Genomic DNA, 21,890 nt, shown 5'->3' with positions numbered 1-21,890 from the left:
TCTAATCTTAACTGCTGAGGAACTGAAACTCATAGAAGTGGAATGACGTTTGTTTTACATGAAACCTAGTTCTTCCCTTTTGATTACATGAGAGATTTTCAAAGGCAACCTGGTCTAAGGAGGCTTATTTACCTGAGAATTAATTGGATTTAGACCCTTTGTATAATGTCCTCTTCCATAAGTATGTACCATACAACTACTGATAACAAGAAATGGTCTTCAATATTTAAATTCACAACTAGAAACAGAATTCACGGTTAAGTGTCCATGGTTAAAAGAATCACCCTAATATGGATATCTCAGAAGACAGCGTTTTATTTAGAGATTAATCTTTCTCCTCCTCCTCCTCCTCCTCTTCCTCCTCCTCCTCCTCCTCTTCCTCCTCCTCCTCCTCTTCCTCCTCCTCCTCCTCCTCCTCCTCTTCCTCCTCCTCTTCCTCCTCTTCCTCCTCCTCCTCCTCCTCCTCCTCCTCCTCTTCCTCCTCCTCCTCCTCCTCTTCCTCCTCCTCCTCCTCCTCTTCCTCCTCCTCCTCCTCCTCCTCCTCTTCCTCCTCCTCTTCCTCCTCTTCCTCCTCCTCCTCCTCTTCCTCCTCCTCCTCCTCCTCCTCTTCCTCCTCCTCCTCCTCCTCTTCCTCCTCCTCCTCCTCCTCCTCCTCTTCCTCCTCCTCCTCCTCCTCTTCCTCCTCCTCATCCTCCTCTTCCTCCTCCTCATCCTCCTCTTCCTCCTCCTCATCCTCCTCTTCCTCCTCCTCCTCTTCCCTTCCCCCTCTAGCACTCTCAGCAAATTCATCTCTTTTACAATGTGCTTTGAGGTATCTTGGGTCCTATCAGGCATGTTGAAACTACAATTTGGTTCACCTTAAGGACATAAAAGAGATAGCAATAAAAATATTTAATCCTAAAGAAGAGATTTAATCCTTGGATGTTACCTCTACACTAGTAGAGCCCAGTTCAATGTGTGTGGGGCTCTTTAAAAGCTAAAATTTGAATCAATTCAACAAAAGTGGTGAACAGTCACAGCCAGGGATAAGTAAGATAAGATAACCATAAATCTCTAGAGCAGAAGCTCTCAGCCAGGGCCTGTTTTCCCTTTTGTTTCTCCCCCATCCCTGACCCTAGAGACGTTGGCAATGTCTAGAGACATCGTTGTCACTCACGACTGTGGCCAGCCGGGGGTGGGCAGGGGTTCAGCGGGGAGAAGCCAGGGATATGTCCTACATTATACAGGACAGTCTCCACCCCAACAAGTAATTATGGGGTCCAGAATGTCAACGCCATGAGCTTAAGAAACTCTGCCCTGGAGGCTCCATTCAAACCCTGCCCTAGTGGGGTATTGCTCAAGTTTTGTCCTGTATTGTCACACGGACATGCATTGCTGTCGTGTGCCGTTGTTACCATGTACCGTGTTTCCCCGAAAATAAGACAGGATCTTATATGTATTTTTCCTCAAGAAGACACCCTAGGGCTTATTTTCAGGGGATGTGTTATTTTTTTTTTAAGTACGGTACAACCATCTACATTGATTCAAATAGAGTGAAGCCGTCGTCTTCTGGAACATCATCATCACTCTCCAAACCCCAAATCCCATCCTGAATGTCTTGCGACTCTATTTCCTTTAGAACCACTGGCCTCAATCTCTCATGTTGAGCACTAGAGCTGTCACGGGGCAGATGAGAAGGGCTGCTCGTGTTCTTTCCCGCTCCGCAACGACATGCATGGGTTGTGCAGATGCGCTGCGTAGCCACGCCCATCACTAGGGCTTATTTTCATAGCCACCCCCATCACTAGGGCTTATTTTCATAGCCACGCCCATCACTAGGGCTTATTTTCATAGCCACGCCCATCACTAGGGCTTATTTTCATAGCCACGCCCAGCACTAGGGCTGATTTTCATAGCCACGCCCAGCACTAGGGCTGATTTTCATAGCCACGCCCAGCACTAGGGCTGATTTTCGGGGTAGGGCTTCTATTGTGCAAATGCTTAGACATCCTGCTAAGGGCTTATTTTATGGGTAGGTCTTATTTTCAGGGAAACATGGTAGGACTTGGACTATGTTAAAATTCACTCCCGGCTTTGTCCCTTAAGTAAAAGTCACTTTTTCACATCCCCATCCCCAGTTTAATTCATCACCCTCAAAAAATAGAATATATTTTTTTCTTTAAAGCTCAAAAGATATGTTTCCATATTAGAAGGATTAAAACCTTGACTCCAGCTTAGTATTCCGAAGATGGGAGAAACGAGCTAAGCCGTGGTTTGGATCTAATTTATCCTACTGAGCCATTCAAAGTCTTCATTATCATAAAAATAATTAGTTATTTTCCTAGTAGCGCTAGAATGCTTGTTAGCTTTGAAAGAAAAAAACAAGTAATGAGAGTACCACTAAAGCGGTATTTCTTCTAAAATGGTGATTTCACTTGAATAGTTTATGTGCAATTTGAATGAATTATAGACAGTCCATATATACATCTATACATGTGTACGTGGATATATATATATGTGTGTATATATATATATATATATATATATATGCAATAGAGCAGGAAAAATCCTTCAATGCTTACAATGTAGCCTTCAGTTTTGCCATTTGGGGTGGGGGCAGAGTATAATAATTAACCAAGCCCTTTTTCTTCCCCTGATAAAATCGAGTCGATTGAGAGATGGTGTAAGTTATACAAGTGAAGATTGAAGTATTTTAGTTTTCATACTGGTAAGGCAATTTATTTATTTATTTTGCTAGGTAATATTCCTTTTTTTTTTTTTCCTTTATTTTTTTTTTTTTTACCCAGCATATTATGGAAGTACAAATGTTAAGGTTACGTATATTTCCCTTGCCCTGCCTCCCCCATCGAGTCAGAGTTTCAAGCGTGTCCATCCCCCAGTTGGTGCACACCACACTCATTATTTGTGTATATGCCCGTCCCCTCCTCCCTCCTCCCACCTGCCCGACGCCCAATAAATGTTATTCCTATGTGTCCACTTAGGTGCTGCTCAGTTAGTACCAGTTTGCTGGTGAGTGCATGGGGTGCTTGTTTTTCCATTCTTGGGATACTTCACTTTGTAGGATGGGCTCCAGCTCTAGCCAGGAAAATACGAGAGGTGCCAGATCACCGTTGTTTCTTGTAAGTTGAATGCGTGCAAGGTAGGGTCCTGAGTCTCCATGCCTGCAGATCCTTGCCTTCCTCTGGCCGGGGACAGGCTGGCCCCTGCAGACCGCACTTCCCGGCTCAGGTCGAGCCAACGGGCTGCACCGATGGGAGGAGGGAAGGTGTTGGGAACGGAGACGTCGGAGTATTTCTTCCCTTTCCAACTCGGCAGCAACTCTGTCTCCTCCTCGAGTCCAGAACCTACTAGAAAGGGCTGCCAGGATTCCCCCTTCTACTGCTGGACCCCAGAACTCGGGCCCCAGTGGACTCACCCCCTCCCGCCTCTCCTCCTGACCCAAGCCCAGAGGTGGCTTCTAGCTGCTGCTACTCCCTGTCTCCTTTCTGGCTTCTAAGCTCTCCTATCACCTTGGCAACCAGTTTTCTGATGAAGCTCCATGTTCTAAAGACTCTTCTTCTGACACTCGCCTAGGACCCCAGGTTGCTCCACGGGGCAGGAACTTAGGAAATGAGAGCATGCACCCCGAGAATGGGCTCTTCCGCACGGGGGAGCCAGAGAATCTTTCTCCTCCTGCTCGTTTTTCTTCTCCCAGGGTCTGTGAGCAGGTGAGACCCCCCTCTCCCCAAGGGGACAAAGAGAGTTGGTGCCAGGGAGGGCTGGCAAAGGTCTAGCCCTACATCTTCTCCCACAGAACAGAGTAGAAGTTCCCACTTTTCTTCCACACTGGGGGCAACACAGACTATGGTTACCAGAATAGGCTCCAAAGCCAGACTGCCAGGGTTCAAATCTCCAGTCTACCTTTTGCTAGGTGAACTATGTCAAGCCGATAATGCATATAATGGCATATAATAATAATAATAATGGCATATTATGGCATATTATATATGGCCAATGGCATATAATAATAATATTATATTATATTATATATTATATTATATATTATATATATTATATATTATATTATATATATTATATTTATAATATATATTATATTATATATATTATATTTATAATATATATTATATTATATATATTATATTATAATATTATTATTATATAATGGCATATTATAATAATATGCCATTATATAATGGCATATAATAATGGCATATAATAATAATAATAATAAAACAAGACTGAAAAAAAAAATGCTAGGGCTTTTCTCAGGAAGCTGCATGCCTTCTAAGTATTTGGCTAACAGGAAGCCATTGTTGGTCCCCCATCCTCTTTTCCTGACCTAGTCCCCTCCTCTCCTGACCTTCATCCCTCCCTGCCACCTCCTGCCACCTTGCCTTCTAAGTTGTGTCACCTCTGTCAGCCCACTTTAGTCTCCAGCTGGATTTTGAGGCCACGAAAACCACAAAAGGACAATAGCCCGCCATTGTAAAGGAAAGAGCCAAGTGCAACCTCCGAGGTTTTCTGGAAGGCCCTAAATACGAATAATCACTTCCTTCTCTCTTCAGTTAATATCATTCGTAAAAGATACATTTCTATCTTAAAAGTTAAGTTCCCATGCATTTCAGCTCTGTGCATTCCCAAAGACAGAGAGATCTTTTTCCACAGCCAAGTGAGCACAGAGACTGTTCCAAAACCTCACAGAGCGCTTTATAAATGCAAAAGAATTTTACATGCTTACATTTTATACCAAACTACGCCTAATGGCAGAGGGAGGGTGTAATATTCCTTTTAGTAACTTCCTGGATCTGGGGCCTGAGATAAAATTACTTACACAAGTACAAATTTTCTGTGCTTTTTTTTTTTTTTTTTTTTTTTTTTATAAATACCTTTATGGAAAGCATGCACAGTTTGCTACAAACTCCATAATCATTGTTTTCATATAAAACATACTCATTAAATTACCGGAAGCTCGATGCATCTGGCAAATCAACGCTTCAGTAAAACGTTCTGGGCTTGTGCCCCATCTTATGCCTCTTAACAGGATCCCTTCCCCTAGAACGGCACATGCCCCACTCAAGAAGTCTGGAGTGTCATTGTGTCAATTAATTCTCACTGTCCCAAGATGTCAGTGTGGCCGTCCCCACTCTGTTTATTAGGAGCCCCAGTTTTGGAAAAATCGTGTGTCCTGCCCAACCAAGTCCGTGTGGTTGGAGACAATGTTTGGGCAAGAGTTAAGAGTCTGTCTCTAAGGACCTGCTGCTCCCGTCACATGGCCCAAGGAAAATCAGGACCAGTCGTGGTCTGTCGCCATAACCATAATTGCTGGGAAGAGGTGCCATTGCGTGTCTTAACAGATGTTTTTGTTGTACCCCCATAATATGCTGAAATTAAAAAACAACAACAACAAAAAACTGACTCACTAGAGAACCTAAGCTCTGTATTCGCTCTGGGAAACATGTTGCCTGACAGGACAGCAAACTTTGCTCGTGGGGTATGAGTGAACTTGGACCCCCTAGGTGAGGCAGATGCTAGCCAGGAGGCAGTCACGATTGCCCCAAACCTATTTATGCTATTTGTATTTTTTTTTTTTTTGAGACAGAGTCTCGCTCTGTTGCCCAGGCTAGAGTGAGTGCCGTGGTGTCAGCCTCGCTCACAGCAACCTCAAACTAACTCCTGGGCTCAAGTGATCCTCCTGCCTCAGCCTCCCAAGTAGCTGGGACTACAGGCATGCGCCACCATGCCCGGCTAATTTTTTCTATATATATTAGTTGGCCAATTAATTTCTTTCTATTTATAGTAGAGACGGGGGTCTCGCTCTTGCTCAGGCTGGTTTCAAACTCCTGACCTTGAGCGATCCTCCCGCCTCGGCCTCCCAGAGTGCTAGGATGACAGGCATGAGCCACCGCGCCCGGCCTGCTGTTTGCATTCTTAATGCAGCTACTTGTTAGCAGAAAAACAAAGCTGCTGTGTCTATGAGTATTTTGGAAAGTTTATTTGATAAAGTTGAGTGCAATTGGGGGCATGTACAATAACTGCAAAAGACTGAGAAACATTGTAAAAATTTAGAAGGATTCCAAATTCAAAAAAAAAATAAAGAGATGTTTTGTGGAACTGGAGACCATTGTCCCAGATGAGGTACCCCAGGAATGGAAAACCAATCACTGCACGTTCTCACTAATAAGTAGGGGCCTCTAGATGGGTACACACGGGCACATACTAAGGACATAAGAAACCAAGAAGTGGAGAGGGAAGGAGTCGGGGTGAGGGATAAAAACTTGCCTGTTAAGGCCAGGGGCGGTGGCTCACACCTGTCATCCCAGCACTCTGGGAAGCCGAGGCGGGAGGATCGCTCGAGGTCAGGAGTTCGAAAATTTGCCTGTTTACTTGCCTGAATACTATTCTGGTGATGGGCACACAAAAGGCCCTGCTTTAAGCATTATGGGAGATGTCCATGTAACAAAAACATTCATACCCCCTTAATAGTTTTCAATTAAAAAAATAATAAAAATTTAGTTTTTCTACTTAAAAGCCTTTAATAAAGACAACACAAGGGCCAGGCGAGGTGGCTCATGCCTGTAATCCTAACACACTGGGAGGCCGAGGCAGGAGGATCGCTCAAAGTCAGGAGTTCGAGACCAGCCTAGGCAAGATCAAGACCCCCGTCTCTACTAAAAATAGAAATAAATTAATTGGACGACTAGAAATATATAGAAAAAGTTAGCCGGGCATGGTGGCGCATGCCTGTAGTCCCAGCTGCTCGGGAGGAGGCTGAGGCAGGAGGATCGCTTGAGCCCAGGAGTCGGAGGTTGCTGTGAGCGAGGCTGACGCCACGGCACTCACTCTAGCCTGGGCAACAGAGCGAGACTCTGTCTCAAAAAAAAAAAATCCCTGTGTTGTCTTTTTTTTTTTTTTATCTTGACAAAGGCTTAAAAAATAAATAAAATATGTTTTTGAAAAATAAACCTCACGTAAGATCCAAATGTAACTCTGCGGAGTGCCATGTCACCTGGAATACTGGGTCTGGTGTGACCAGGGCTGTGTGCCCTAGGTAGACCCAGGTGAGCTGAGCCTATTCCAGGTAGAGACTCGCTTTCTCCCAAAAACGAAATAAACCGAGATTTATGCAGCCACCTGCGCGATACATTGGCTGCCACCTGCAGGCCCGCCCAGCTGCGTGAAATTCACCGAAACGAACAGATTCGAGTGGCCAGAACTGAGGAGCAGATAGAGGAGAAAGAGTCAGGAAATAGCAGCCAACGCAAATGCAAAGAGAAAACGGAAGGGGCGTTAGAAACCACACACACACAAAACAGAACGTCGGGTTTTACTGCAAGAGGAAGCCAGAGCGTCCGAGTTAACCACAGGTCAGCGATCAACAGCTCCCTGGCCAAACGCATCGCATGGACCGTCCTCGTCTGTGTGACCAGGTAATTTCGGCCACTACGAGCATGACTTTTCAAGGCTGAAATACACGTTGTTGTCTTAAGCCGAAAGGAAAGGAAGCAGAGTAGCCACCAGCTAGTGAAGTCAACCGAATAACACAAATATTTGCTGATTCCTTGAACCTGGGAGGTCAGTGGAAATTCGGTTCTGGAAAAATAATTCTCAGAAGCAGCATGCTACAGGCAGTGTCTGCAAATGCTGGCACTTGCCGGATTTGCTGTGAATTTAAAAAAAAAAAAAAACTTTGGCCTGGGAGCCCCACCCCAACCCCCACCCCACCGTTTGCAGGGGGCTCCTAGGCTGTGTTCTAGGCGGGGAGGAGGAGGGGGTTTGCAAACAGGAATAATCTCTACCTAAGCATTTCTGATAAGGTACCTAAAGAGATATCAGAAAAGGAGTACTTGTATCTCCAAGACTCCAGGAACGATTGCATGTCTTTTCTTGTTCTCAAAAAAACATCAACTTTCCCATTTTTATCTTGCAATTTTTCTTAAAGACCCTCCCCAAACAGGATATAAGCTTTTAGGCTTCCCAAAGCCCAGATCTCTTCCGGGCAGTGCTCGTTCATAGCAAAGGTCTTGCTAAACCCAAATGAATGAACAAAAATAAAAACACAGAGACTATTTTTTTTTCCCCTCATAACCGCCAAATTAATTACATTAAGCACAGCACTGTGGCATTTGGTTTGTTTTTTGTGATACATTTGTCTTGTTGGTAAATGCACTTGCTCTTAGGAATGGTGGCCCTGGATAGTAGACGCCAATTAAAGATACGTATCTTCACATAATAAAAATCATATTTGAAAAATCTACGTCGGTATAGCCAAAAAAGCAGCAAACACTATTAGAAGCACACATGTTGTCAATAAAAGTGCTGGTCTAACCCTTGTAATAGAGGGTCAGAGAGAACATGTCAGGGAAGTGCAGGGGGAAGCAGAGAGAGGGTGTTAGGAGGGCTTGTCGTAGAATTTGGGGGAGGTTTCATGGCTTTGCTTCGAACTGGAATGCCATCAGAAAGTAGCAGCAATCCTAGTTTGGCTATCTTAATTTTTAGGAATAGATAGGAGAAACACAGCAAAGCTAAAAGCCCTTCTGTGCCAGGAAAAGGAGCTGTTTGGTCACTGTTGTGATTGGGACCATGTCCTTGTCATTCTCAGAGCTCAGACGTGACTAGCAAACGGTCACGAGTTATCGTGGCCACAGAGTTGCCTTGTCTCATGTTTGTTGGCGTTGTGCAAAACCGTTTATGTTTGGGGGGAAGAATGTTATGGTCTAGCTGTTAGAGCTGGATCGGCTCCTAGCTAACACCAGTCAGGGATATCTCTCTGTCTATCTGTCTCTCTGTCTGTCTCTCTGTCTGTCTCTCTGTCTGTCTCTCTCTGTCTCTGTCTCTCTGTCTCTGTCTCTCTGTCTCTGTCTCTCTGTCTCTGTCTCTCTCTGTCTCTCTGTCTCTGTATCTCTCTGTCTCTGTCTCTCTGTCTCTGTATCTCTCTGTCTCTCTGTCTCTGTCTCTCTGTCTCTGTCTCTCTCTGTCTTTCTCTGTCTCTCTGTCTCTCTGTCTCTCTGTCTCTCTCTGTCTCTCTCTCTCTCTCCCTCTGTCTTTCTCTCTCTCTCTCAACTGCTCATAAAATCCCAAAAGTTTGGGAATCCCTGCAACAGAGGATACACCAGGTCTGCCCTAGAGTCCCTGTTTGTCCCTTACTTGATGCGTGACTATAGGAAATCATTGCAGGGCACCAGACATCATCCATTGTAGGAGGAGGCTGAGTTGAACACAGGTGGCTGGGAGCGCAGAGTAAGAGCCGCATGGTCTGGGTTTGATTCTCAGCCCTCCTGATACCAGTTATGAGGCCTGTGGGCTGGTTATTCAACCTTTCTCACCTGTAAACTGTGGATAATGATGACCGTATCTACTGTTCTCAGGTTGTCGTGATGATTCAGTTAGGCGATGTATGTAAAGATTTCAGAACAGTGCCTGGCACCAAATAAAAAAAACTATGGTCCATGCACGTCAATGCATCTGCCATTTATGAGAGTCATTATGGGGATCACTCCCACTGTTAATCGTGCCCCTATTTTGTTCCCAGATTCTGGCTGTGTCACATAGGCGCATATTCATTAACCTCTTTTTCCTTTTGGGTCCCGTTTTCCATACATTCGGGGATAAACCGAGGGGCAGCCTAGAGAACCCCCACCCCCCCCCGTAGGAATGGCGATGGCAGTGGAACTTTCGAGATGAACCAAAGTTGAGATCGTAAGGTCCAAAGTTGTGTTCATCGTCATCATCGTAGTTGGTATGGATCTGGTTGTTCCTCAGTTTATTCAGTTCTCACGACTCTATAAGGACCCCAGGGGCTCTTCTAAAGCCCCCTTCCTAAGCTGGGACTTGAGAAAGGCCGGTCTGCCCACTGGCACACACCTTGCCAGCCCCTGGGAAGTTGTCGCCCAAACAAAGGGCTCACCGCCAGGTGGCAGGTGTAGACACTTTCTGATCTCTCAACTATTTCAAAAGACCAATTTGCAATACAATACAATAAGAATCTCTGAGAATCCAGGCAAACAGCCATTCAGAAAAATAAATAAAAGACTTCAGTGGAATTCCCATAAAGTGCCCATAAATGCCAAATGCTGTTTTCCTGAAGTTATTTATTTTCATGTGACAGTCAAAATTTCCAGACTGATAAGAAGATACTGGGTTTCCTTCTTACTTGATGCTATTGTTAAGCAAAACCAACTCTCAAAGTAACCCTTGTATCCTACGTTTGAAGCTCAAGAGTGTCTTCAGTTGCTTCTTTTTTTATTATTATTAGTAGTAGTTTAATTTTGGAGAGACACAGGGTCTTACTTATGTAACCCCGGGCTGGTCTCAAACTCCTGGCCTTTAAGGGACCCTCTTGCCTCGGTTTCCCAAAGTGTTGGGATTATAGGCGGGACAAAACCACCATGCCCAGCCAGCGGTGGTTTTAAATGAGCTTTGTTTACTGCAGGCTTTGGTTTGTGTCACTGACAGTTATCTTTGTAAATTAAGCCGAAAAGAGGGAAGAATTGTAACAGAACAGACAGAATAGGAACGACTGGGAAGTTATTGGGTTTGCTGGGCATGTCTGTGTCTTGCTGGTGTCTCCCATGCAAATGTTCCCTGTATTCACATCAGTCTTGGGCATGGTTACCTGAGAGTTTAATTTCAATACCCCTTTCTATTTGCCTGCATAATCCTGCTTGGTTGGTGCCGCCTATTAGCTATTGCATTATCAGAATCTATAATGATCATTTGCATTATCAGAATCTGCTGTTTGAAAGGCCATATAAACTTTTCACCATGACAAGTGAAGAGAGTAATTGTGAGGTTCAGAGGGTGATCATTGGCAGAAGGAAAGAAACAAAGGGTATTCGTTGCAGTATTACTGTCCCGTGCATGGTTCAATACCATTGGTTCCTGATTAACTAAAACGCATACAAATCTCCAACCTCTTGAGAATGGTAGGACTTTTTATTGAAGAAGGCTTGTCCAATGGATCATCTCATTTAGAGCATGACATGTCACTATTGGTCTCCATCAGGAGAAATAAATGGGCCCAGGTGATCTGCAAACTAGACACTCTCCAAATCCTTGAGAATTATTATCAATGTGATAGCATTTTATGATATGAGGGAAGTTTTAAATGGAGGGCATCTGGGTATTGGGACAGCTGATTGGTTACAGGGGTGCTAACTTTTTTATAATAGAATTTAAAAATAGAATTTAGGCCGGGCGCGGTGGCTCACACCTGTCATCCTAGCACTCTGGGAGGCCGAGGCGGGCGGATCGCTCGAGGTCAGGAGTTCAAAACCAACCTGAGCAAGAGCGAGACCCACGTCTCTACTATAAATAGAAAGAAATTAATTGGCCAACTAATATATATATAGAAAAAAATAGCCAGGCATGGTGGCGCATGCCTGTAGTCCCAGCTACTCGGGAGGCTGAGGCAGGAGGATCGCTTGAGCCCAGGAGTTGGAGGTTGCTGTGAGCCAGGCTGACGCCATGGCACTCACTCTAGCCTGGGCAACAAAGCGAGACTCTGTCTCAAAAAAAAAAAAAAATAGAATTTAAAAAGCCCTCATCAGGGAGATATAATACCAGAGACATCATTGAACATTATCTCTTTTAATCCTCACAATCCTGGGAAGTAGGAATTACAATCTCCTTTATAAAGAGAAAGACACCAGAGGCTGAGGGAATGTTATGGGACAAACTCAAAAACCTCAAAACAGAGTTTGGACTTCTTATTCCTAACGGAGGGTTCCAAGTTCTAGACTACAGATTACATTGCCAAAACTCTCTCTCCAAGATATATTTGGATATTAACAGGGAGACCATTTCAGGAATTTTAGGCGTTTCACTTACAGTTTTAGCAAGAAATAAATTTTTACAAAAGCTTGAAACCGACTAGGATTGATATATAACTGGGGAGGAGAGACTGCAAGGTAAGTAAAGGCCTTGGTGTTAGACTGATCTAGGATCAAGCACTAGATCACCTCTTGCAGCATGAAACTGTGATCAAAACAGAAAACATTTCTAAGTTTTAAGTTTCTTATCAGTAAAATGGAAAATAGCAATACGAGCTTCATAGGCTTGTTGAGCAGATTCGATGAGTTAATTCATATAGGTTCTGGTCACAGGGCTGGGCACAAAATAAGTGCACTCAACAAAGGGTATTAGTTGCAGTATTACTGTCCCGTGCATGGTTCAATACCATTGGTTCCTGATTAACTAAAATGCATACAAATCTCCAACCTCTTGAGAATGGTAGGACTTTTTATTGAAGAAGGCTTGTCCAATGGATCATCTCATTTAGAGCATGACATGTCACTATTGGTCTCCATCAGGAGAAATAAATGGGTCCAGGTGATCTGCAAACTAGACACTCTCCAAATCCTTGAGAATTATTATCAATGTGATAGCATTTTATGATATGAGGGAAGTTTTAAATGGAGGGCATCTGGGTATTGGGACAGCTGATTGGTTACAGGGGTGCTAACTTTTTTTATAATAGGGTATCTTCAAGGGCATTGACCCGCAAACCTGTTGGCATAAAAAAAACGTTACATTTTGACACTGCCTACAAAGAGACGTTACATTTTGACACTGCCTACAAAGAGACGTTACATTTTGACACTGCCTACAAAGAGACGTTACATTTTGACACTGGCTACAAAGAGACGTTACATTTTGACACTGCCTACAAAGAGACGTTACATTGTGACACTGCCTATAAACAGATGTTACATTCTGACACTGCCTCGGATCTCATATTTACAATTTTGCTCAACTGGAAAGCTAGCTTAACTGTTACATTTTCTACATGCCTGGGTTTCATGAATCAGCTGGTCAGTGAGCAACTGGGATTTTGTGCCATTCTCACAAACACTCCCCCCCCGATGCCCGGCCTGGGCTGCCTGGAGTGTCGAAATTACCAATTTCATAAAATTGCTTTCGACGCCGGGTAAGATGCTATTTTTTACTGACCGCGGCAATTTCTGCCCCAGTTTTGGGAGGACAGTCTCCTCTTCCCGAGGACCCTGTTTAGCCTCAGATTTGTGTTTGGGGGAAGGCAGTTACTGCCCGGTTTTGAAGCCCCTTCGGCTGAAATTGCCGGAGGAAGCTTCGTCTGCCGGGCCTGAGAGGCTGGTCTAAGCATTTCAGCCGTTTTCTGAGAGGCATCAACAAACGTTTCGGCCCTGCGGGATTATCACAAATGGTTTGGCGTTTTCCGGGGACTTGCACAGGCCAGCATGAGGCAGAAGCATGTCACCTGTTCATGGCTTCGGACCTGAGTTCAGGGAAGGGTGCACGCCCTTCCTAACGCTGCCACCGTGCCCAGGCGACAGAGTTGCGCACTGACCGGGCGTGTTCAGGTCACACACGTGACCCGCCTCCCCCATGCCCATCAAATGCAGTTGCCTACAGGGAGAGGGCTTCCATAATCGGCCAAGGAGTCCGGATTCAGATGTGTTATAAAATACACACTGGGCTTCTGAAAGTATTGAAAATGTAAAATAGCTCCTCAATATTTTATACTGAATGCATGCTCACTTGAAAATATTCTAGATATATTGGGTTAAATAAAATATATTACTAAAATAAAAAAATAATAATCAGCCAAGGAAGGATGGACAGAGAATGCCACACCAAGTCCCTTCCATATGTTTTGACTTTGCCTTGATGAAGCCATAATTTTGTTTTGAATACACACAACAGTCACGGCCATGCACTGAGCTTTGCGCGTATGATCGCATGTGCACCCCGGGAGAGCAGGGTTTGTCATCATTCTTCTCAAGTTACAAGGGAGGGAGCTACAGCTTGCAGAAATTAAGTTGTCTAGGGTCGCACGACTAGCAGGTGGGCAGAACTTGGGTTAGAACCAGGTATGACGAATGGCTACATCTCCTAACTTTTGGTTTATACAACCTTGGAGATTTTAAGCTTTGAGGTATTTAACTGAAAGACTGCCTTCATGGTCTCAGTCTATGTGGCTCTGACATTTTATGCTTTCAATAAATATATATATTTTTTGAGACAGAGTCTCACTCTGTCACCCGGGCTAGAGTGCCGTGGCGTCAGCCTAGCTCACAGCAACCTCGAACTCCTAGGCTCAAGTAATCCTCCTGCCTCAGCCTCCCAAGAAGCTGGGACTACAGGCATGCGCCACCATGCCTGGCTAATTTTTTCTAGTTTTATTTGTCTGGCTAATTTCTCTCTATTTATAGTAGAGACAAGGTCTCACTCTTGCTCAGGATGGTCTCAAACTCCTGAGCTCAACCAATCCTCCCGCCTCGGCCTCCCAGAGTGCTAGGATGACAGGCGTGAGCCACCGCGCCCGGCCAACCAATAAATATTTTTATTGCTCTTCCTAGAGTTAAAAATACCTGGAAGAGAATTCTTCATCTGTGTTTTTCTCACAGTTTAAAAGTGGTTCCATACCCCACAAGAATTGAAAGCAGTGTTCCGATAAACATCTGTACAGAATGTTCACAGAAGCACAATAGCTAAAAGGTGTTTCGGCCAAATGTCCATCAACTGGTGAGTGAATGAACAAAAGGTGGAATCTCCAGACAAGGAAAGTGCTAGAAGAAAAATTAAGTGTTGAGACATGCTGTGACATTCATGTGAACCTAGAAAGCGTTATGCTAACTGAAAGAAGTTAAGAGCAGAGGCCACATACTGTATGATTTCATGAAAAATGCAGAACAGGTAAGTCCCCAGAGACAGACAGTGGACTGATGGTTGCTAGGACTATGGGGAGAGAGGAAGGGACAGTGGCTGCTTGGCGGGGACACAGTTTCCTTTTGGGGTTGTGAAAATGCTCTCAAACTGACTAGTGGCAATGGTTGCAGAACTCTGTGAATGTACCCAATGCTGCTGAATTTTGCTTTAAAATGACGAATTCTGCGTTATGCCAACTTCATTGCAACTAGAGAAATAGTTCGGGCAGATAGCAGGCCCTTGAAAATTATTTGAATAAACAATTAAATGCTAGTGAGATAACAGGCTTTTTAAAAATTGTGGGTGAAGTTGGTCACTAGGATTCTAGTGATCTCTGTGACAGATAAATATGTTCGTCGTGATCACCTGAAGCCAAAATCACTCAAAATCTCCTACGAGATCGCCAAGAGATTTGTGTGATTCGTAGAGAACTGCAAAAGACTCTGAATAGCTAGAACAGTGCTGAGCTAGAAGCACACAGAGAGGGAGGCATCACGCTTGCTGATTTCAAATTATATTACAAAGCTGTAGGCATAAAAATGGATAGATAGACCAACGGAACAGAACAGAACGCCCGAAACAAACTCACGCATGTACAGTCAACTAATCTTGGGTAAGGACACCAAGAATACACAATGGGGAAATGATAGTCTCTTCTAGAAATGGTATTGGGAAAACTGGACATCCACATGCAGAAAAAGAAATTGGATCTTCATCTTACACCATACACAAAAATCAATTCAAAATAGGTTAAAGATCTAAACATCAGACTAGAAACCATAAAACTCCTAGGAGAAAAAAAAAAAAAACCTAGAGAAAAAAAACCTAGGAGAAAAAATAGAAAAGCTTCATGACATTTATCTTGGCAATAATTTTTTGCATATGACGCCAAGTGCACAAGCAACAAAAGCAAAAAATAAATAAGTGGTCTAGATCAAACTAAAGAGTTATTGCCACAGCAAAGAAAACATTCAACGAAATGAAAAGGCAACCTACAGAATGAATGGGAGGAAATATTTGCAAACCATATATGTGATAAGGAATTAATATCCAAAATATAAGGAACTCATACAGCTCGATAGCAAAAGTTAATTAGTTAAAAAGTAGGCAAAGAGGCCGGGCGCTGTGGCTCACGCCTGTAATCCTAGCTCTTGGGAGGCCGAGGCGGGCGGATTGCTCAAGGTCAGGAGTTCAAAACCAGCCTGAGCAAGAGCGAGACCCCGTCTCTACTATAAATAGAAACAAATTAATTGGCCAACTGATATATATATATAAAAAATTAGCCGGGCATGGTGGCGCATGCCTGTAGTCCCAGCTACTCAGGAGGCTGAGGCAGAAGAATCACTCAAGCCCAGGAGTTTGAGGTTGCTGTGAGCTAGGCTGACGCCACGGCACTCACTCTAGCCTGGACAACAAAGTGAGACTCTGTCTCAAAAAAAAAAAAAAAAAAAAAAAAAAAAAGTAGGCAAAGGACCTGAGTAGACATTTTTCCAAAGAAGACATGAAAATGGCTAACAGGTATATCAAAAAGAGTTCAACGTTCCTAATCATCCCAGATATCCAAAACAAAACCACAATGAGATATCAACTCCCAACCTGTTAACTACACACCTTCCACTTATAAGGGGAGTTTGGTGTGATTTTTCTTTCTCATCATAGGATAAGCCAATAATTCCTATAGATGGACAGAGGTTTGGAGCTGAAAGGAATTGTAAAAGCTGTTACCAACCCTTTTATTTAATAAATGGAGAGTCAAAGGCATACACAGTCATAAACACTTTGCTTTCCAGAAATGGGAATATTGAGTATGGAATTTGGGTATTTGGGCTTCCACCTTCCGAAATTTTCCACGACACCACTGCCCACTTTTAACCCTGCAGAATGGCAATGAATGGGTTTATCCACGCAGAGACCACATTTTCCATACCCGTGATTATATATGTGATCATAAAAAGAGTTTTGTGCCGCTCCAAATTTTAAAACAGTTGAATTAGAATGAAATTTAGATGCTGAACAACTTGAAATTTCCAGGCCATTCCAGTAGTTTATGGGCACAGTGGGACCAATTTTTTTTTTTTAATTGGAAGATACTGCACAAAAAAATTTAAGACATTTTTATACACACACAACGGCATCGAGGACTCATATGATCATATTCCAAATTTGGCAGGTGACCGAGTCCACGTATAAGAAGTTTCATTAATTCTAAAAATTACTGGATAAATAATAGATGGCATCAATAGTTGGAACGAACACCAAGTTATCTTGAATAATTTGCTCAAACAAAAATGACCTTAGAAGAAAGTTCCATGATATTGCTGGTGACGTAGAAGATTTACCTATGAAAATCAATCTTTAGTTGTTTTGTCAAGTTTTGATGTGTGAACCTTCTTTGCAATTTGTGAATCCCAGCCCAACAAAGGTTTCAACATTTGTTCTGTGTTTCTCTTCCTCCCTAATATATTGAGTTTGGAAAGTGAGTGGATCATTAAGGAAGGAGAGGAGACCCTTGGAACCAGGCAAACCTGGGCTTGAAGCCCCAGCGCCACCTTTTCCCTGCTGTGTGGCCTTAGGTAAAACACTGAACCTCTCTGATCACTGGGCTTTCTAATTTCGCAATAAAGAACGTACTATCTACTTGGCTAGGTTATTGTGAGGCTCAGAAGCAATATGTCCAAAGCACCTGGCAGAGGACCCCGGTTCACGGCATGCATACCTTAAATGCTGGCTATGATTATTATAAAGTATCCTGAAAATCTTAACTCTTGACCTCCTGCCCTGAGTATCTTTGGTCTCTCGCTGTCCTGCTTTCCGAATCTTCCTGACTGTCCTACCACTACTCACCTCTAATGCACTTTTATCGTGCAGAAGCCTGGTCAGGAATTATCCTATCTTCTTCTTTTTTTTTTTTTTTTTTTCTTTTTAAGAAAATCCAGATACCTGAATATCTATGTGAAATTTCCCTTTTTCCACCACCAAATAAATCTGCGAGGAAACATGTCCTTGTCCGTGGAACAGAGCTTGTGACTTCCTAGTGAGTTTAGTTCCATGGTTCTCAAAGGGTGATCCTCCAGCTTACCTGCTTCAGAATCACCTGGCAGGTGTACAGGGAGCAAGGACAGTCCCAGTCGTGACTCCAGGCTACTGAATCAGACGACCTGGGGTCTGGGCAGGGTCACAAGCTTTCCAGGTGCTTCTGTGCCCTCTGATTCTTGACAGTTTAGTTGAAGTACTGCCTTTTTTCCCTCCAGCTTTACGAGATGTAATTGCTAGACAAAAAAAAAAAATCGCATTGGTGTACAAAAACTGCATGCGGGTTTGGACATGTGTATATACTCCTGTTATCACCCAAATCCAGCGAACAAACCTATCCGTCACCTCCAAAAGATTGTCTGTGTCCCTTTGTTATTGTTTTTGTTTTGTTTTGGGTTTTTTTTTTTTTTTTTTTTTGCATGTGTGATAGGAAGACTTAACATCAGATCAGTTCTTGACACCTGTTTTAAATACTGCCTTTTTGCAAATAATCATAAGATGGTACCTGGAAGACCAAGGGGCAGGCACATTTTGGCTTTGGAGAGCAGAGTGCTCCCTGCATGAAGTAAGGTACACGCTCACCTGAACTTTGCAATCTTTCCTATTTGTCTATCTTCTCTCTCCATCTGCAAAACAGAGCAGGGTAGCATGTCTGAGGCATTGAATCCCCAGCCAATTTCATTTAATTCACTGAAGACCACATGGCTGCGTTTTCTAATCATTCAGTGGGTTTCTGTCAGATGAGATTAGCCTGTGTTGGAGTGCAAAGCTTAAGGTTCTCTGGCTTGGAGTTCGTTTAACGGTGTGGGCATTTGTGTTCAAAGTGCAAGCTGGCGTTGCAAACTCTTTCTCCCAGGTGAGCTCCGGGTTACCTGTTGCGGGTCTTCAGGGGCCTGTTGCTAATAACACGTGGATGGGGGCCAGGCCTTCGTTTTTACTTCCATAATGGAATTCATCCATCAGAATTTTACAGAGCCTTTTTGATATGGTCAGGACTTATGGGCGTTCAGGAAAAATAAATCCCTGTTCCCAACCTGTGTTTAGTTCCAAAGCAATCGCCTTTGGCTATGTTCTGCAGTCAATATTGAACATGTTGTTTTGCAGGTGGTTTTGTTTTTTAAGTGATTTCTGACTCCAAACCAACAATATGCTTTGTCGTTTTGCTGCTAGATTTCAGTTAGTATTATTAGTGCTTCCGATAAATAGTAAATGTTCAGTGAATGCCGTCTAACAAAGATAATACTTAGAACTGTCCGTTTTTTGAGCTTTTATGGCATGCCCCAGTCTATGCCAAGCCCTTTATCGTGGAGCATTTAATGTCAAGAATTCCCACATCCTCCTCACCAGAAACTTGTGAAATAAATATCATTTATCCTCTTTTTATAGGTGACAAACCTGAAGCTAGAGACATTTTTAAACAATGGAGCCAGGTTTCAAAACTACTCTCTGATGCCAAAGCCAGCACAAGGCTGATCTAAATAAACTGTCATGAAGAAAATTTCGAAGAAGTTCCACTTCTGCCTAATGTCTGATAAATGTGTCAGTCAGCGTTTGCTGCCCTACTGCTGCGTAACAAATTACCCCAAAACTCGCCGACTTAGACAAGCACTAATTGTTCACTCCTGGGCTGGTCGGTCCTCTGAGGTCTGGTTGACCTCAGCCTTGTCTGCTTGTGCATCCTGGCTGTAAGTTGGAGTCGAGTCTAGGTCCTGTTTCTCATTCTAGGGCTCAAGTCAAAGGGCGGCAGCTTCCTGGGGCATAGTCTTCCCGTGGCCAAGAGCAGGAGCACGAGAGGGATGTACAGTACCTCTCGAGGACTTGGGCTAGAGCACGCGTACTGTCAATCCCACCTGCACCCCGTTGGCTAACGCAGGTCACATGGGCACGGCCAACATCAGCGTGATGAGAAACACGGACTAAGTGGGAATATTGGAGAGGGATGGGCACATAAAGGACCAAAGCATGATCAAATCTATCAGCCACCCTTCCTTCTTGCTATCACAGAAACATCATTGGATTCGGAAAACAGCATTTAAAAGGACTGTGTTTGTCTACCGATTACAAAAGGATTTTATTTTACGACTCGTAGTAAAGTCACTCTATCATTGTATAACATTTTTGTCACAGAACTCTCGGTCATGAAGATGTAGCGACCTGTTCTCTTATGGACATGGCTCAGGATATAGCATAATGGTGACTATTTAAAAGTGGTTGGGAAGGGTATCGAGTCTTTGATGTGGTTCTCAGTTTGGCCGCTGCTGGCGTGGAGGAACGCGACTGATTTCTGTGCATTGATCTGTGACCTGAGGCTTTGCTGAATTTGTTTGTCAGTTCCAGTAGTCTCGTGGCAGAATCTTTGGGGTTTTCTAGATATATGAGATCGTATCGTCAGCAGAGAGCCATAGCTTGGCCTCTTCCGCCCCCATTTGGTTGCCCTTGTTTTATTTTTCTTGTCTGATTGCTATGGCTAGGACTTCTAGCACTGTGTTGAATACAAGTGGTGAGAGAGGGCAACCCAACCGATCACAGTTATGTGCACATATAGTAATAACATTCATCGCGTGTCGGGCAGGTGGGAAGGGGGAGGAGGGGATGGGTATATTCACACCTAATGGGTGCGGCGTGCACCGTCTGGGGGATGGACACGCTTGAAGCTCTGACTTGGGTGGGGCAAAGGCGATATATGTAACCTAAACATGCATGCCCCTCCGTAATGTGCTGAAATTTAAAAAATTTAAAAATTAAAAAAAAAAAAATGAGGCCGGGCGTGGTGGCTCACGCCTGTAATCCTAGCACTCTGGGAGGCCGAGGCGGGCGGATTGTTCAAGGTCAGGAGTTCGAAACCAGCCTGAGCGAGACCCCGTCTCTACCAAAAATAGAAATAAATTAATTGACCAACTAAAAATATATATACAAAAAAAAAAAATTAGCCGGGCGTGGTGGCGCATGCCTGTAGTCCCAGCCACTCGGGAGGCTGAGGCAGGAGGATCGCTCGAGCCCAGGAGTTGGAGGTTGCTGTGAGCGAGGCTGACGCCACGGCACTCACTCTAGCCTGGGCAACAGAGTGAGACTCTGACTCAAAAAAAAAAAAAAAAAATGATTATGACCATACGGATAGGAATGGCCAACCAAATTTGACAGAGAAAGACAAAATGAAAGGCGTATTCATTCTTTGGAGATACACACTGCACAAGAAACACTTAAAAATTATGTGCTGAGGATGGCCTTTTATCAAAAGCTATTTTTGTTACCAAACCAGGGTCCACTCACGTGGTGCCGTGCAGCCAGCCAGCAGAGGAAGAGCACGGTAGGAGAAGCAGGTATTTTTTTTACTGCAGAGCACCAGGCAGGGAGAACAGGCAGCTGACATTTAAAGCCCAAACTCCTCAATAGCTTGTGAGTTGGGGGTCTTCAAGACAGGGGTACGTTTCACATAAGCAAAATTGCAAATCAGTACTTGGAGGTTATACGTTGGTCGGGCCCAAAAAGGCAGGAAATCCTGAAGTAGGTGGAGCGGCAGGGCCTGGGTAGATTCAGGGAGTCTTGGATTGAGGGGAAGAAATGTTAAAATAGGCAGGACAGAGACCCCTCGGGGGAAACTTAGAACAAAAATGGTAGTCAGAGTTCAGTTAGTTCCTCAGTTTCCTCTATTATCTGCATTTTTCATTGTTTTTTTTTTTTTTAAACAATTCAAGAATATATGTTAAGATGCTATCTTTTAAGGCAAGGCACCTTGGTTCACGCCTGTAATCCTAGCACTCTGGTAGGCTGATGTAGGAGGATCGCTTGAGCTCAGGGGTTCGAGACCAGCCTGAGCAAGAGCGAGACCCCAGTCTCTACTAAACATAGAAAGAAATTAGCTGGACAACTAAAAATATATAGAAAAAATTAGCTGGGCGTGGTGGCGCGTGCCTGTAGTCCCAGCTACTCGGGAGGCTGAGGCAGGAGGATCGCTTGAGCCCAGGAGTTTGAGGTTGCTGGGAGCTAGGCTGACCCCACCCAGGGCGACAGGGTGAGACTGCACCTTTTAGTTTCTATAGAGAATCAGAACACCTCCGGGACACTGGCCCATCTGGGGGACCTTTGTTCTCATCAGGTTACCCACTCACCTTTCGAGGCTAGCCAGGAGCCCAAAATATCTCCTGAAGGGACTCAAGATTTTTCTTTATTTC

At 43.9% G+C, this 21,890-nt stretch overlaps 1 protein-coding gene across 1 annotated transcript in view; it reads left to right on the top strand.

Moving 5' to 3' along the window:
* TAFA1 (TAFA chemokine like family member 1) overlaps nt 1–21,890 on the top strand; it is a 488,138-nt gene that overhangs the window by 301,226 nt on the left and 165,022 nt on the right. The window lies entirely within an intron of this gene.

Source organism: Microcebus murinus, chromosome 30 (genome assembly GCF_040939455.1).
Source record: "Microcebus murinus isolate Inina chromosome 30, M.murinus_Inina_mat1.0, whole genome shotgun sequence".
NCBI classification, from domain to species: domain Eukaryota; kingdom Metazoa; phylum Chordata; class Mammalia; order Primates; family Cheirogaleidae; genus Microcebus; species Microcebus murinus.
The sequence above is the reverse complement of the archived record's forward strand: the minus strand, read 5'-3'. Positions and strand labels throughout refer to the sequence as shown.